General features: G+C 33.5%; 1 pseudogene; it reads left to right on the top strand.

Annotated features, from left to right (window-relative positions):
• The first annotated feature begins 3475 nt into the window (after window positions 1-3475).
• Window positions 3476-7679, top strand: LOC140816748 (potassium transporter 6-like; annotated as a pseudogene).
• Window positions 7680-12630: the final 4951 nt, after the last annotated feature.

The raw sequence follows: 12630 nt of genomic DNA on the forward strand, positions 1-12630 counted from the left end.
TTAGAATCCGATTCTAGAAACTGTCACTAATCCAAATGCGGGTTTTGAAATTGTCATGATCCTGAAATCACGAATAAGACCGTTAGAAGGGGGCCGGAAGAGTGCCTCGGTATAGCCTCTTCGACGCTCAAATCAGAGACTGGAGATATAAATGGAGAGCAGCTAAAGATGCTGCTGAAAAATAATACAGTGAATGAATCAGTTTTACATCCGAACCTGGTATTTATACGAGAATACTTGGATCGAGATGAGTCGGGTGTCCAGAATCTAGATTGGACCTAATCTTGATGGGCCTGATCATGGGATATCAATGCACAAATTCAAAATAATATCTAAATGTTGAAAAATTAAATATTCATGAAAGTTGGATCGATGTAACATCCTATAATCTAATAGGTAGACTACATATTAACAAATACTCATAGTAGTTGTTCATCGGATCAAAACTTTATAAATATATATATATATATATATATATATATATATATATATATATATATATATATATATATATATATATATACAGTTTTGTTATCCTGCACACCCACCGTGCACACCTCCGTGAGCACCTATGAGGTGTCACTCACCCATTGGATGCGCAATTTTTTTATATTCCATCACATCCAATAGGTGAGTGACACCTCATAGGTGCTCACGGAGGTGTGCACGGTGGGTGTGCAGGATAACAAAACTGTATATATATATATATATATATATATATATATATATATATAATTGAATTTATTTATAGGTAATTGAAACACATTATAATAATTCACATACTGCTTGTATGACTCATAGCAATAATATTAAAGTGGTAATCGAAACAAGTACACCTACAATATCAAATATCAAGCTGTCTTGAAGATGAGATAATAATTGTTGAACATAATATCAATTAATTGATGGTTGTAAAACACTTGGTTACATGCAAGATAGTGTTGAAATTTACTTATCATGTAGATAGATTAGTATTTGTTTTTTCAAGAGATCTTTCGATGTAAAATGAGGTAATGTCAATCAAACCCCGCTATGAAACTTTTCTCTTATTTATTTTTTCTTGCGTACATATTTATCTGTTGAAAATATTGTCGATACCAGAGTCGTCATTAGAGTTAGTTAACATAGGTCTGTGCATTATGATATATACATGTATGAGTATTGATACCCCATGGATGAGCCCACTACCCCTGGCCCATCCTTAGCCTAAAGAGAAGACAGGCCCATCAAGGGCGCTAGCCCAAATGAAAGACAGGCCCACCAAGGACCCGGGTATTCTCCTATAAATACCAGGTTTGAGTGTTAATTCATTCAATTCACTATATTGTTTTCAGCAGCGCTCTTAGCTGCTCCCCCATATATCCTCAGTCACTGACTTGAGCATCGGAGGGGCTATGCCAGGACACCCTCCTGGCCCCCTCTTAACGGTCTTTTTTTTGATTTCAGGCTCAGGGTCATCTTAAAGCCCACGTCTGAACTAGTGACGCTCGTTGGAATCGGATCCTAAATTTCTCGTGAATATCAAGCATCTTATGAATGATTTATTATAAAACATAGAAGATAATATTATTTTTTAAGAATTTATTTTTACGATACGTGTACTCTGTCTTCTGTACTCGTAAACAGTATAATTTTCACAATAGAATACTTTGTGGCGAACTGACCGATCCGACAAGTCCAACTCAAATAGACGAAAACATCTTCATTAAAAATGGTCATATCTATTTTGAAAAACAAAAATGATATTTGTCGATTTGTCTTTTGTATTTGCTTACACGTATATTTTTAGTAATGTTTCTTTAGTTATTAATTACATAGTAATATGGATTAAGAAAAAAAAATCCATTGTTCAACATATGTGGGGTACTAAAAATCAAAACTCCAAACCAACCCACAAAAAATCATTTTTCAGGTCAACACTTGGAGAAAAATAAAATAACTGAAACGAACAAGTCAATCTGGGTAGCTACGTGGTCGTTGTCGGTAATAGATCTTCCGACGGAGGAGTCCCCCACATCTAATTTATCCATATTTAATAAATGTTGTCCCTAAGACACTCAGGCACATTGACTTTGGCACGTACTAGGTACGTCTGTCTATATCGAACCAGGTTATTGTTATTTATTCTTAAAAATAATCACAGCTCAAATTACAACTACATAAAATTTCAAATATAAATAAAAATAGCAAAATTATTCTTTTAATTTTTTTTTACAATTGGGTTTTATATTAGACTATTAATTGACACAAGATATCATGAGGAAAAAAAACTAAAAATATAAAAAGAAGCAAAATTCTTACACTAATACATAAACTCGACTGATCGAATTATCAAATTTTGACAAGTTTAGTTTATTTTATGTGGAAATACTGGTGTGACGTTATATATCAGTGACTGATCGAATTATCAAATTTTGACAAGTTTAGTTTATTTTATGTGGAAATACTGGTGTGACGTTATATATCAGTGTTATGTCAAGAAACGAAAAAAAATAATAAAGATAGTTGATTAAAATTGAATTTGATATAATATGTTATCAAAATAATAAAAAATTAATATACAGAACCAAAATTCTAGTTTTTTGTATTTGTCTTTGATCAATTTTTCTTAAAAAGAATCAAAAGTATTTTTCACAAATATATTAGTACACAAGGATGTTTTGTTAAAAAACTATATTTGTAACAAAAATAAGAATTTTTTAAAACCGATTCCAATTCATGATGACGAAAGGAAAGTACATACATACCAAAATTTAATCCCAATAACGATTAATATAATATATTTATATTAAGACAAAAATTTGTGTGAGACGGTCTCACGGGTCGTATTTGTGAGACAGATATATTATTTGGGTCACCCATAAAAAAATATTACTTTTCATGCTAAGAGTATTATTTTTTATTGTGAATATGGGTAGGTGTGAGACCGTCTCACGGATCATAATCTGTGAGACGGTCTCACATGAGACTCATTCTATTTATATATACATTTGTGTGTGTTTTTTTTTTCCTACAAGTTAGGAGGTCGTGAATATATTATGTAAGGAATTAAGAGAATCTAAGAAAATGATGGTATAATATTCAAATTCCTGAATTCTTATGATTGAAACTAGGATATCAACAAATGTCGACAGAATCTAAGTGATCCATAGTAATTAGAAATTTTTTATGACGATGAAAACTGTATACTTTTTTGGTTTTTTTCAGTTATAAAATAAATATTATTTTGTCCCTGTGATTAATAAATTATAGGGAATTAGGCACACAGATACCATTTCTTGAGCTATGTTATAAACTTTAATTAGTCAAGTCGGAAGACGGCAACTCTTCATATTGTATTTTCTAAAACTTTTACCAATGATAATTTAAAAAATCCAACTTGTTGTAAATCCACTAAAAATAACTATTGATTTTTAAACGATTAATTTAATCCCCACGGTTTCCAAGATTTCAGAGCACGACGTGCATACAAAAGAGAAGTGGAATAGTGCGAGAGGTGGTGTTTAAAAATTTAAAACTAAAAAGATGTCATCTAACTTTAAAAAGGCAACAAACATTCAAGAAATTATTGAAAAACTGAAACTTGAAGAAATTCCAGAGTTTTATGAAGTGTTTCCGACACCAGTTTTAATTCCAGAGTCTACTAACTTTCCTCGTGTGACTGTGTGGAAATAAAAATTAAACTCTCTTTTCGTTTTAACATCAGAATATTTGAACTCCTTTTGTCTGCTTACTCTTCCTCTGGAGGTTGTTGAACTGCTTTGTGTGTCACATTTTTGAGGTACCGTCGTAATAAAATTTTTCATTTCTAGGTATATATAATTTGGTGGGTGAGTCAGTATGCATTTTCTTCACACTTCTTTACTTGTATGGGTCGTTTGGCAGATGGGTCGCTTTTAAATTCTAAAATTTGTAGCCGTAATGGTTTCCTTGGGGTTCTGAGGGCATTTTCAATGGATCCTGAAAGTGGGATTTATCAGAATCGTGTAAAGGTGAGTTTTTTTTTCTCCATACAGTTCTTTTATTCTTGAATGATTTCTTTCTTATCTTCTTTGTTTTTCCTTTATCTTATTTACTTTTGCTATTGGAGGACTGCAGAAAGAATCTTGGAGAACAATGTTGACGCTGGCTTATCAGAGTTTAGGTGTTGTGTATGGGGATTTGAGTACTTCGCCATTGTATGTGTATAAGAATACTTTTGCCGAAGATATTGAACATTCTGAGACCAATGAAGAAATCTTTGGGGTTCTGTCTTTCGTATTTTGGACACTAACTTTGATTCCACTGTTGAAATATGTGTTCATTGTGCTGAGAGCTGATGATAACGGTGAAGGAGGCACATTTGCATTATATTCACTTTTATGCAGGCATGCGAATGTGAATCCATTGCCTAGTTTCCAGTCTGCGGATGAAGATTTGTCTAGTTACAAGAAGGATATTTTGTGCCCTGCACCTTCAACTTTTGGGGCAAGGCTCAAGTCTTTTCTTGAAAAAAGCAGAGTTTTGCAGAGATTTTTGCTTGTGTTCTCTCTTCTCGGTGCTTGTATGGTGATCGGGGATGGAATTTTGACTCCGGCTGTTTCGGGTATATCTCTAGCCCGGCTTGAATTTTTGTAAAAATTGTTTAGCATTTGTGAGTTTTTCCAACTTTGATTGAAATGAGCTTTGCTGCCTGCTGTGCAGTTTTTTCTGCAGTTTCTGGTCTAGGACTTGCAATGGAAAGAGAGCACCACAAATGTGAGATACTCCAAATTTCGCCCTTGCTTGACTGATTCTGATTACTTTTAAAAAAATTCCAGAAATTTGCTATATTTTTAATTTCAAGTAAAGTTTTCCAAAGCATAGCTGAATAAATCCATGCATTGGATAGAATTTTTTTCCCCATTTTATGGCAGAAACTAGCAACTTTTACCTTACTTCAGTGTATATAACATAAATTAAGTTATGAGAATTATTAGCTTTAAGTGTGTTTGTTGGAAGTGATATAGTAATCTCCATTCAGATATCTAATTTATTTAGTTCAGTATCTAATTTCACTAAATGGGGCGTATCACGTATGAGATGTGAACTGAGATAATGCGCAAAAACATGACTTTAATGGTAGCAGTGTCTAAAGAAGGTTGAATTTTTAGAAATACATCAAGATCAGTATGAACTATACGTATTTACATAATTTGCTCTTTCTTTCTAGATGTTTTCTTACATTATTCAGTACGTTTTTTAATTTATCTCATTCGTGTAATACATTATTACGTAATCTTAAAAGACCTGTTGACTCAATTCCTCTGCTACCTGAAATGCAATAATCTTGCAGACGTGGAAATCCCAGTTGCTTGTGCGGTACTAATAGCATTGTTTGCCCTTCAACATTATGGCACTCACAGGGTTGGATTCCTGTTCGCACCTGTGGTCATAACATGGCTTTTGTGCATCAGCTGTATTGGTATTTACAATATTATCCACTGGAATCCTCATGTTTATCAAGCTCTGTCACCACGCTATATGTACACATTTCTAAAGAAAACCCAAAGAGGGGGTTGGATGTCATTGGGAGGAATCCTACTTTGCGTAACAGGCAAGGAAAAGCACATAACATAGTAGATCATAGTCTTTTTTTCTTCTGGACGAATCTCTAATTTTAATTATTCCAGGTTCGGAAGCAATGTTTGCTGATCTTGGGCACTTTTCCCAGTCGTCAATCAAGGTATAATACTTGATCTCACCATCAATCGTTGGATCATATTTGATTACAAGTTGAGGTGCTCAACTTTGTGCCCCTAACTTGCTTGAACTCTCCGTTCTTGCCATATTCTTTCTTCGATGCTTTAGCGGTTTTTAAACACAAGGTAGAGGTTTATTATTTGTTATCAAAATTCTGAAGGGAAGTGTTTCAATTGAAACTTCCATGAGCCATCGACTTTAATATTATTTTATCTAACAGACTGAGTCATGAATTTTGCAGATAGCCTTTGCCTCCGTTGTTTATCCATCTCTAGTCCTTGCATACATGGGGCAAGCTGCTTATCTCTCTAAGCACCATGTAATCGAAAATGATTATCAAATTGGATTTTATGTTTCTGTACCTGGTATATTCCTTCTACCGTTGCTTGTTAAATTCAAAGAACATTGGTATTTGCCGTCGCTAAATATATCTTGTGTTATTTTGTCAGACAAACTCAGATGGCCAGTGCTGGTGATTGCTATACTTGCTGCAGTAGTTGGAAGCCAAGCCATTATTACTGGAACTTTTTCCATCATAAAACAGTGCTCTGCCTTTGGGTGCTTCCCTAAAGTTAAAATAGTGCACACATCCTCAAAAATCCATGGCCAGATATATATTCCTGAGGTCAACTGGATCTTCATGCTGCTATGTTTAGCCGTTACTCTCGGTTTTAGAGACATCAAGAGATTAGGCAACGCTTCAGGTGGATCTTTTATGTTTCCTCAAGATCCATGGTTCTTAATCCAACTAAACTTTCATGTTTTTCTTAATGAAGGTTTGGCAGTTATCACCGTCATGTTGGTCACAACGTGTTTGATGTCTCTCGTTATTGTGATATGCTGGCACCAAAGTGTCGTTCTCGCAGTTTGCTTCATCTTGTTCTTTGGGACACTCGAGGGCTTATATTTATGTGCATCTCTTGTCAAGTTTCTTGAAGGAGCATGGGTACCGGTTGCCATTTCATTCGTCTTCATGACAGTGATGTGTGTCTGGCACTATGGTACGCTTAAGAAGTACGAGTATGATGTTCAAAATAAAGTATCTGTTGATTGGCTACTTGAGTTGGGCCCGAGTCTGGGCATCGTACGGGTTAAAGGCATTGGCATAATACACACAGAACTCGTATCTGGAATACCAGCTATCTTCTCCCATTTTGTCACCAATCTCCCGGCTTTCCACCAGGTGCTAGTTTTTCTGTGTGTCAAATCCATCCCTATTCCCCACGTGAAGCATGAAGAACGGTTTCTTGTGGGGCGTATTGGACCAAGAGAGTACCGTATGTATAGATGCATTGTCCGATATGGTTATCGCGATGCTCATAAAGACGACATACAATTCGAGAACGATCTTGTGTGTTCTATAGCAGAGTACATACGAACTGGGAAGGGGAATTTGAATGAAACAGACAAAGATTCTAGGAAGCAAAATGAGAAAATGGTTGTAGTTGGAACACCTTCAAGTCACGTAGACTTGATTCAGCTACACGAGGGAAATGGGGCTAATCCCGAAAAAGCTAGCACATCAGAACTCAGGGAAACGCAATCCCCACCACCCGTTAAGCCTAGGAAACAAGTCAAGTTTGCCATCCTGGCCGGAAGTCCAAAGATGGATAGAGACGCTCATGAAGAGCTTTGTGGTTTGATGAAGCGAGAGAAGCCGGTACAGCTTACATCATGGGACATTCATACGTCAGAACAAAGCAAGGTTCAAGTTTGATGAAGAAGATGGCTATAAATTTTGGGTATGAGTTCTTGAGGAGAAACAGTAGAGCATCTACGTATGCATTGAGTGTACCTCATGCCTCAACGTTAGAAGTGGGAATGGTGTATAATATATAATTTTGATGGTTTAGAGAATGCTTTCAATTTTTTTGTAAATTTATAGAAAATGGCTATAGAATTTACGGTGTTTATACTAAGAAAAAATTGGCGATAGGTTGTCTAAAGTACATACTTCATTGCAATATATCTCACTATAGAGGAATACTTTTTATGCATGCATAGTGATTAATTGGCGGGGAAAGGACCATCAATAGGGTATTTTGTTTTTTAACATCGGTAATCGGGTTTGGAAAAGCTTGTATTCATTGATTGCCCATATACAAAGGATTGTTGGAAAATTGCAAAGCTTGGTCGCCTAGTGACGAATTGTGTTAGAGAAGTTGTATCATTCTCAAATTGGATATTTGAAAGTCTGAATATATCCCCCAAGGCTGCACAAACAATTCTCTTGGCTTCATTATGGAGCATATGGAGCTATCGAAATGAGAAACTATGGAGCGGTGTGTCTGGACTTCGGCAAACCAGTGTTTCACTCGGCTATGATATGCTATGGAATTGGACTCAAGCACAAAAGAACTCTACAAAAAGACAAGCCTCAAGTTCTCGTCGGGATGCGGATGATCGATGATCGAAACCTCCTGATCCATATGTGAAGTGCGTGTCGATACGGCATTGTTTCACGAACATCAAGCTGTTGGCTTCGGTGCTGTGGTACGAGACTCGACAGAGGAATTCATGGTGAGCAAAACAAGTGTGAACTACGGCGTGTTTGAAGTTAAGGAGGCATGAGCACTTGCCCTCCTTGATGTTATCGCATGGACAACCTCTCTTGAACTCCATGACATTATTTTTGAAACCGACTCAAAGACGGTGGTAAATGTGATCACCTCAAAGAATGTTGACAACACATAGTTTGGCTCAATTATCTCCAGTTGCCGTAAATTTCTCGATGCACATCCTCCATTCAAAATTCAACATGTTAGAAGACAAGCAAATTTGGTGGCTCATACTCTTGCTTGAGCGGCCATATCCTATGCAAATTCTTTTATTAAGATTCACCCTCCAGATATCTTATGTAATTTCATTTCCCACGATTGTGAGGACAACATTTGATAAATGACATTCTCATTTCCAAAAAAAAAAATAATAAAAAACAAAAAACAAAAAAAAAATATTTAATTAAAAATATGACATCCTCATTAAATACACATGAGAAGATCATTTTCTTAATTAAATAGTTGATCGAAGTTATTTTACAAATTTTCCCTCAATTCCTCAATACAATATAATTAATTCAGAGTAGGTCTCTTGTGACGGTCTCACGAATTTTTATTTTTGAGACCGGTCAACCCTACCGATATTCACAATAAAAAGTAATATTTTTAGCATTAAAAGTAATATTTTTTCATGGATGACCTAAATAAGATATCCGTCTCACACTCACACATGTTTTTGTCATTAATTCAATAATATGACAAGAAACTAAATTTACTTCAATAACTCTCATGCTCTAACCAAACATCATTTTGCAATCTAATGGGCTTACGTTGGTTATCGGCCTAAAGTTGAACATGTTGCACAAACATGGGATTGGGCTACATCTACTCAGAATCCCATGTTTCTTTGTACTCTATTTTCTAAAGACAGGTCAAATGTTTTCTAAATGAGAAATAATTTTACATATGTAGGCAAACGTTTCCATAAAGTAATACATAATAAGATATAAAAACGCAATTATCTGAATGCAAAGTCAAACGTATGGGAATAAATAGTTTTTTTGTTGGAGGCTAAGCATGTTAAAATTTTCAACGATTTTATTTTATATTATATCATATTATGTATTGAATAAATGGTTATTTGGTTTTAGAACCCTACCATTTGTGGTAAAGCAGTGGAACGAAATATAGGAGAAATCCTCTGCATGTTGTAAATTTACTTTAAAAAAAACAATATTTTCATAATATATAATCCCAAAAAATGGGTCATGATTTCCCTTTTTTTAAAAAAGTTCGGTGACAAATTTATCTCGAGTTCTACACGTTGACTTTAATTGCGTTATTTTTCATTTTCAAGAAAAAAAAATTCGTGATTTTTGGGTGTTATTTTTACGCATATCAATTATATACTCAAAACTTGACGCAAATTAATATTCATTTATTGTTGAAAGATATTTCAGTTCAATGTCTTTTATTTCTTCAATTTAGGCGTGAGCACCGGATTTGCCGAAGATGGTTAATTATGATATTACTATTTATTTTTATTTTTTTAAAAAAAAATACCATAAGATCTCGAGTTTTAAGACGATATTTTGAGTTAGATATTTAACTATAATTTGACTCAAAATAAAATCTCTATTTTCCTATGTAGAGTGATTGATTACCTTCAACAACAAAAAAATTTAGATATTTATATAAAAATAGGCTTCATGTTAGACGATCTCATGAATATATATATGTAAGATCGTTCGGTCAGATCCATATATAGTGTGAAAAGTAACACTTTTGTCACAAAATGTGGTGTTTTTCATATATATATATGAAATATGATATTCGTCTAACAAAACTGACTCGTGGAATAGTTTTTCTAAATTTTTGTGTTATCTAATAACTAAATATAGCCAATGAATTATAAATTATAGCATGTTTCACTAAAAGTTTCACGATAAAAAATATATTACAAACTTATATCAAGACATCACGAGTACAATGAGTGTCCTACATTGCCTGTTACAATCACAATATATAAGATAAGATTTTGTCAATTTTTTCTCAGCATATTTCAAATTATCCAGTTCCAAAATTATAAAAAGCTGGCAGATAATATCCCCAAGCTTGAATTTAATGCTATGGACGAAATGCCAGGCAATTTACAGTCAATAAAAGTCAATAAAAGCGGTCCGGTCCAATATATTTATAATATAAATACTTATATATATATATATATATATATATATATATATATATATATATATATATATATATATAAACACACACACACATATCGAAAGATCAAATCCAAAATTTGAAATTTCAACCAACCAAATCTTCCAAGTTGAAATTGCCAATATCACGTTGGTAGATGGGACTTATGCCTGCCCACTCTTTGCCCAAACCACATTTTAGGCTTTAGCTAACCAATAAAAACAAGTCATTTCATTTATAAAAATAACATAAAACTAAAATATCTGAAACGATCTCACGAATCTTTATTGGTAAGACGGATCAACACTATCGATATTCACAATAAAAAATAATACTTTTAGCATAAAAAGTAATACTTTTCATGGATGACCCAAACAAGAAATTTTGTATGACAAAATATTATCCGTAAGACCGCTTCACACAAGTATTTGCCTAAAATTAAGATTACGATAATTAGTTTCTTTCATTGGTTATCATATCATTAAGCAAGAAATAATCACCCATTTTATAAGTAAAAAAATATTTATTTGGAAAATTGACAAATGATGCTAATTGTAATTCCATCTAAATACAATATGCTCCATATATTTTAAGAAAACAGATTATATTTCATTTACCTCTAGAAACTCATTAGTAATCAAGAATTTAATTATACTTTGATAAAACTATAAATACTAATATGCCATAAAACACGTTGATTAAGACTAATTTAACCGATTATCGAGAAAAAATATTTCCAATTTGTATTCATGTCTTCTGATTTCTCCATCCAAGCTCTTATCGTTGAATCAAAAGTAAATATACATAAAGCATCATATATTATGAATTGAACAAAAAGACGATTCGAGCGATGATATGTAAAATTATTTTTAGTTAAAAAAATATTTTTATGATTGAATTTAATCTAAATTTAAGATCTTCAATAATACAAGTAATAAACGCGAATGTTCTTTTTATTGCTGAATAAGGTGGGAAAGATGTATACAACCATACAAGGGGAGGCTGCTTGACTTAAAAGATGCCTTCGGAACATTCGGATTTAAAATAAAAAAGATAAGAAATGTGGGCCCGGGCTTGGTTGTGGATAGGGACGAAGCCCAATTCCTTCACATTCCCACTTTCATAAGTCCACACGCTATCTTTTCCCTAATCTGCCGCTAAATACGCTGCTTTTGGATAAAGTTGGGCCCACCACACATTTCACGTACTGGGGCACGTGCGCCGACATTAAGAATTGCAGTCGTGGAGATATATGATTGGCTGATGGCCTTCATGTTGCTCCACTTGCTTCTTGACGTGTCGATATGTGGTTGGTTGGATGGTCTGCGGGCCCCACGTGTTGGGACGAGGAAAATAGATATTGTGAGTCAAATGTCGGGTCGTGCTTGTCGCAGAAATGATAATTATCGACTTTAAGCACCGTGAAGCCAACTAGGGTCTGTTTATGGAATTATTTACAGGAATGCCACTTTTTATTTAATTTTTTTTAGGCAATTTAATTAATTTATTTATTTTTAATTATTTTGATTGAATGATCAAGGTTCTGCCGACGGACTTCGGGTGGTCCTTTCTGTGTGTATTTTGTTGTCTCGTATGCATAGAAATGGTTATTCCAAATTTACTATCCAAATTGAAACTATATTAAACAAATTTTTGACAATAAATTATATTGATTTATTTTATAAAAAAATATTTTGTATATATTGGAAATATGTTGTATAAGGAAGTTTCATTTAAATATATAATAATATTGATATAACTTTTGTATTTTTTAGGGGAATTTTTTTTGTAGTTTTGCGTGTACTATTATTATATTCATCGTGGATGATTTTTAATTAATAATTTTGGCTTTTTATTTAAGTAATCGATTTTTACAGGAAGATTCTTATCGAAGGTTTTCATCACGCTTGTCGAGGTACATTCATTAATACAATCGAGTTCTCTCTTAAATATTTCTCTCTTCCGACTAACGTTCTGATAACCTCGTTACTTAAATAAGGTGACATAAAAAGTGCCATAATCTTTGATTAAATTTTTATGATTTTTTGAAAATACATTTTCCCTAGTGGTTACATTATATTCAAACACGACTCTCAACAAAATCATGTATGGCAAACTCGTATAATAAAATATTCGATCATGATCATTGATAAAAATTTTCCACTTCACTAACTTATACATATTTAAAATACTAACTCCGAGTATT

The sequence above is a fragment of the Primulina eburnea genome, chromosome 16 (genome assembly GCF_022965805.1).
Source record: "Primulina eburnea isolate SZY01 chromosome 16, ASM2296580v1, whole genome shotgun sequence".
NCBI classification, from domain to species: Eukaryota; Viridiplantae; Streptophyta; class Magnoliopsida; order Lamiales; family Gesneriaceae; genus Primulina; species Primulina eburnea.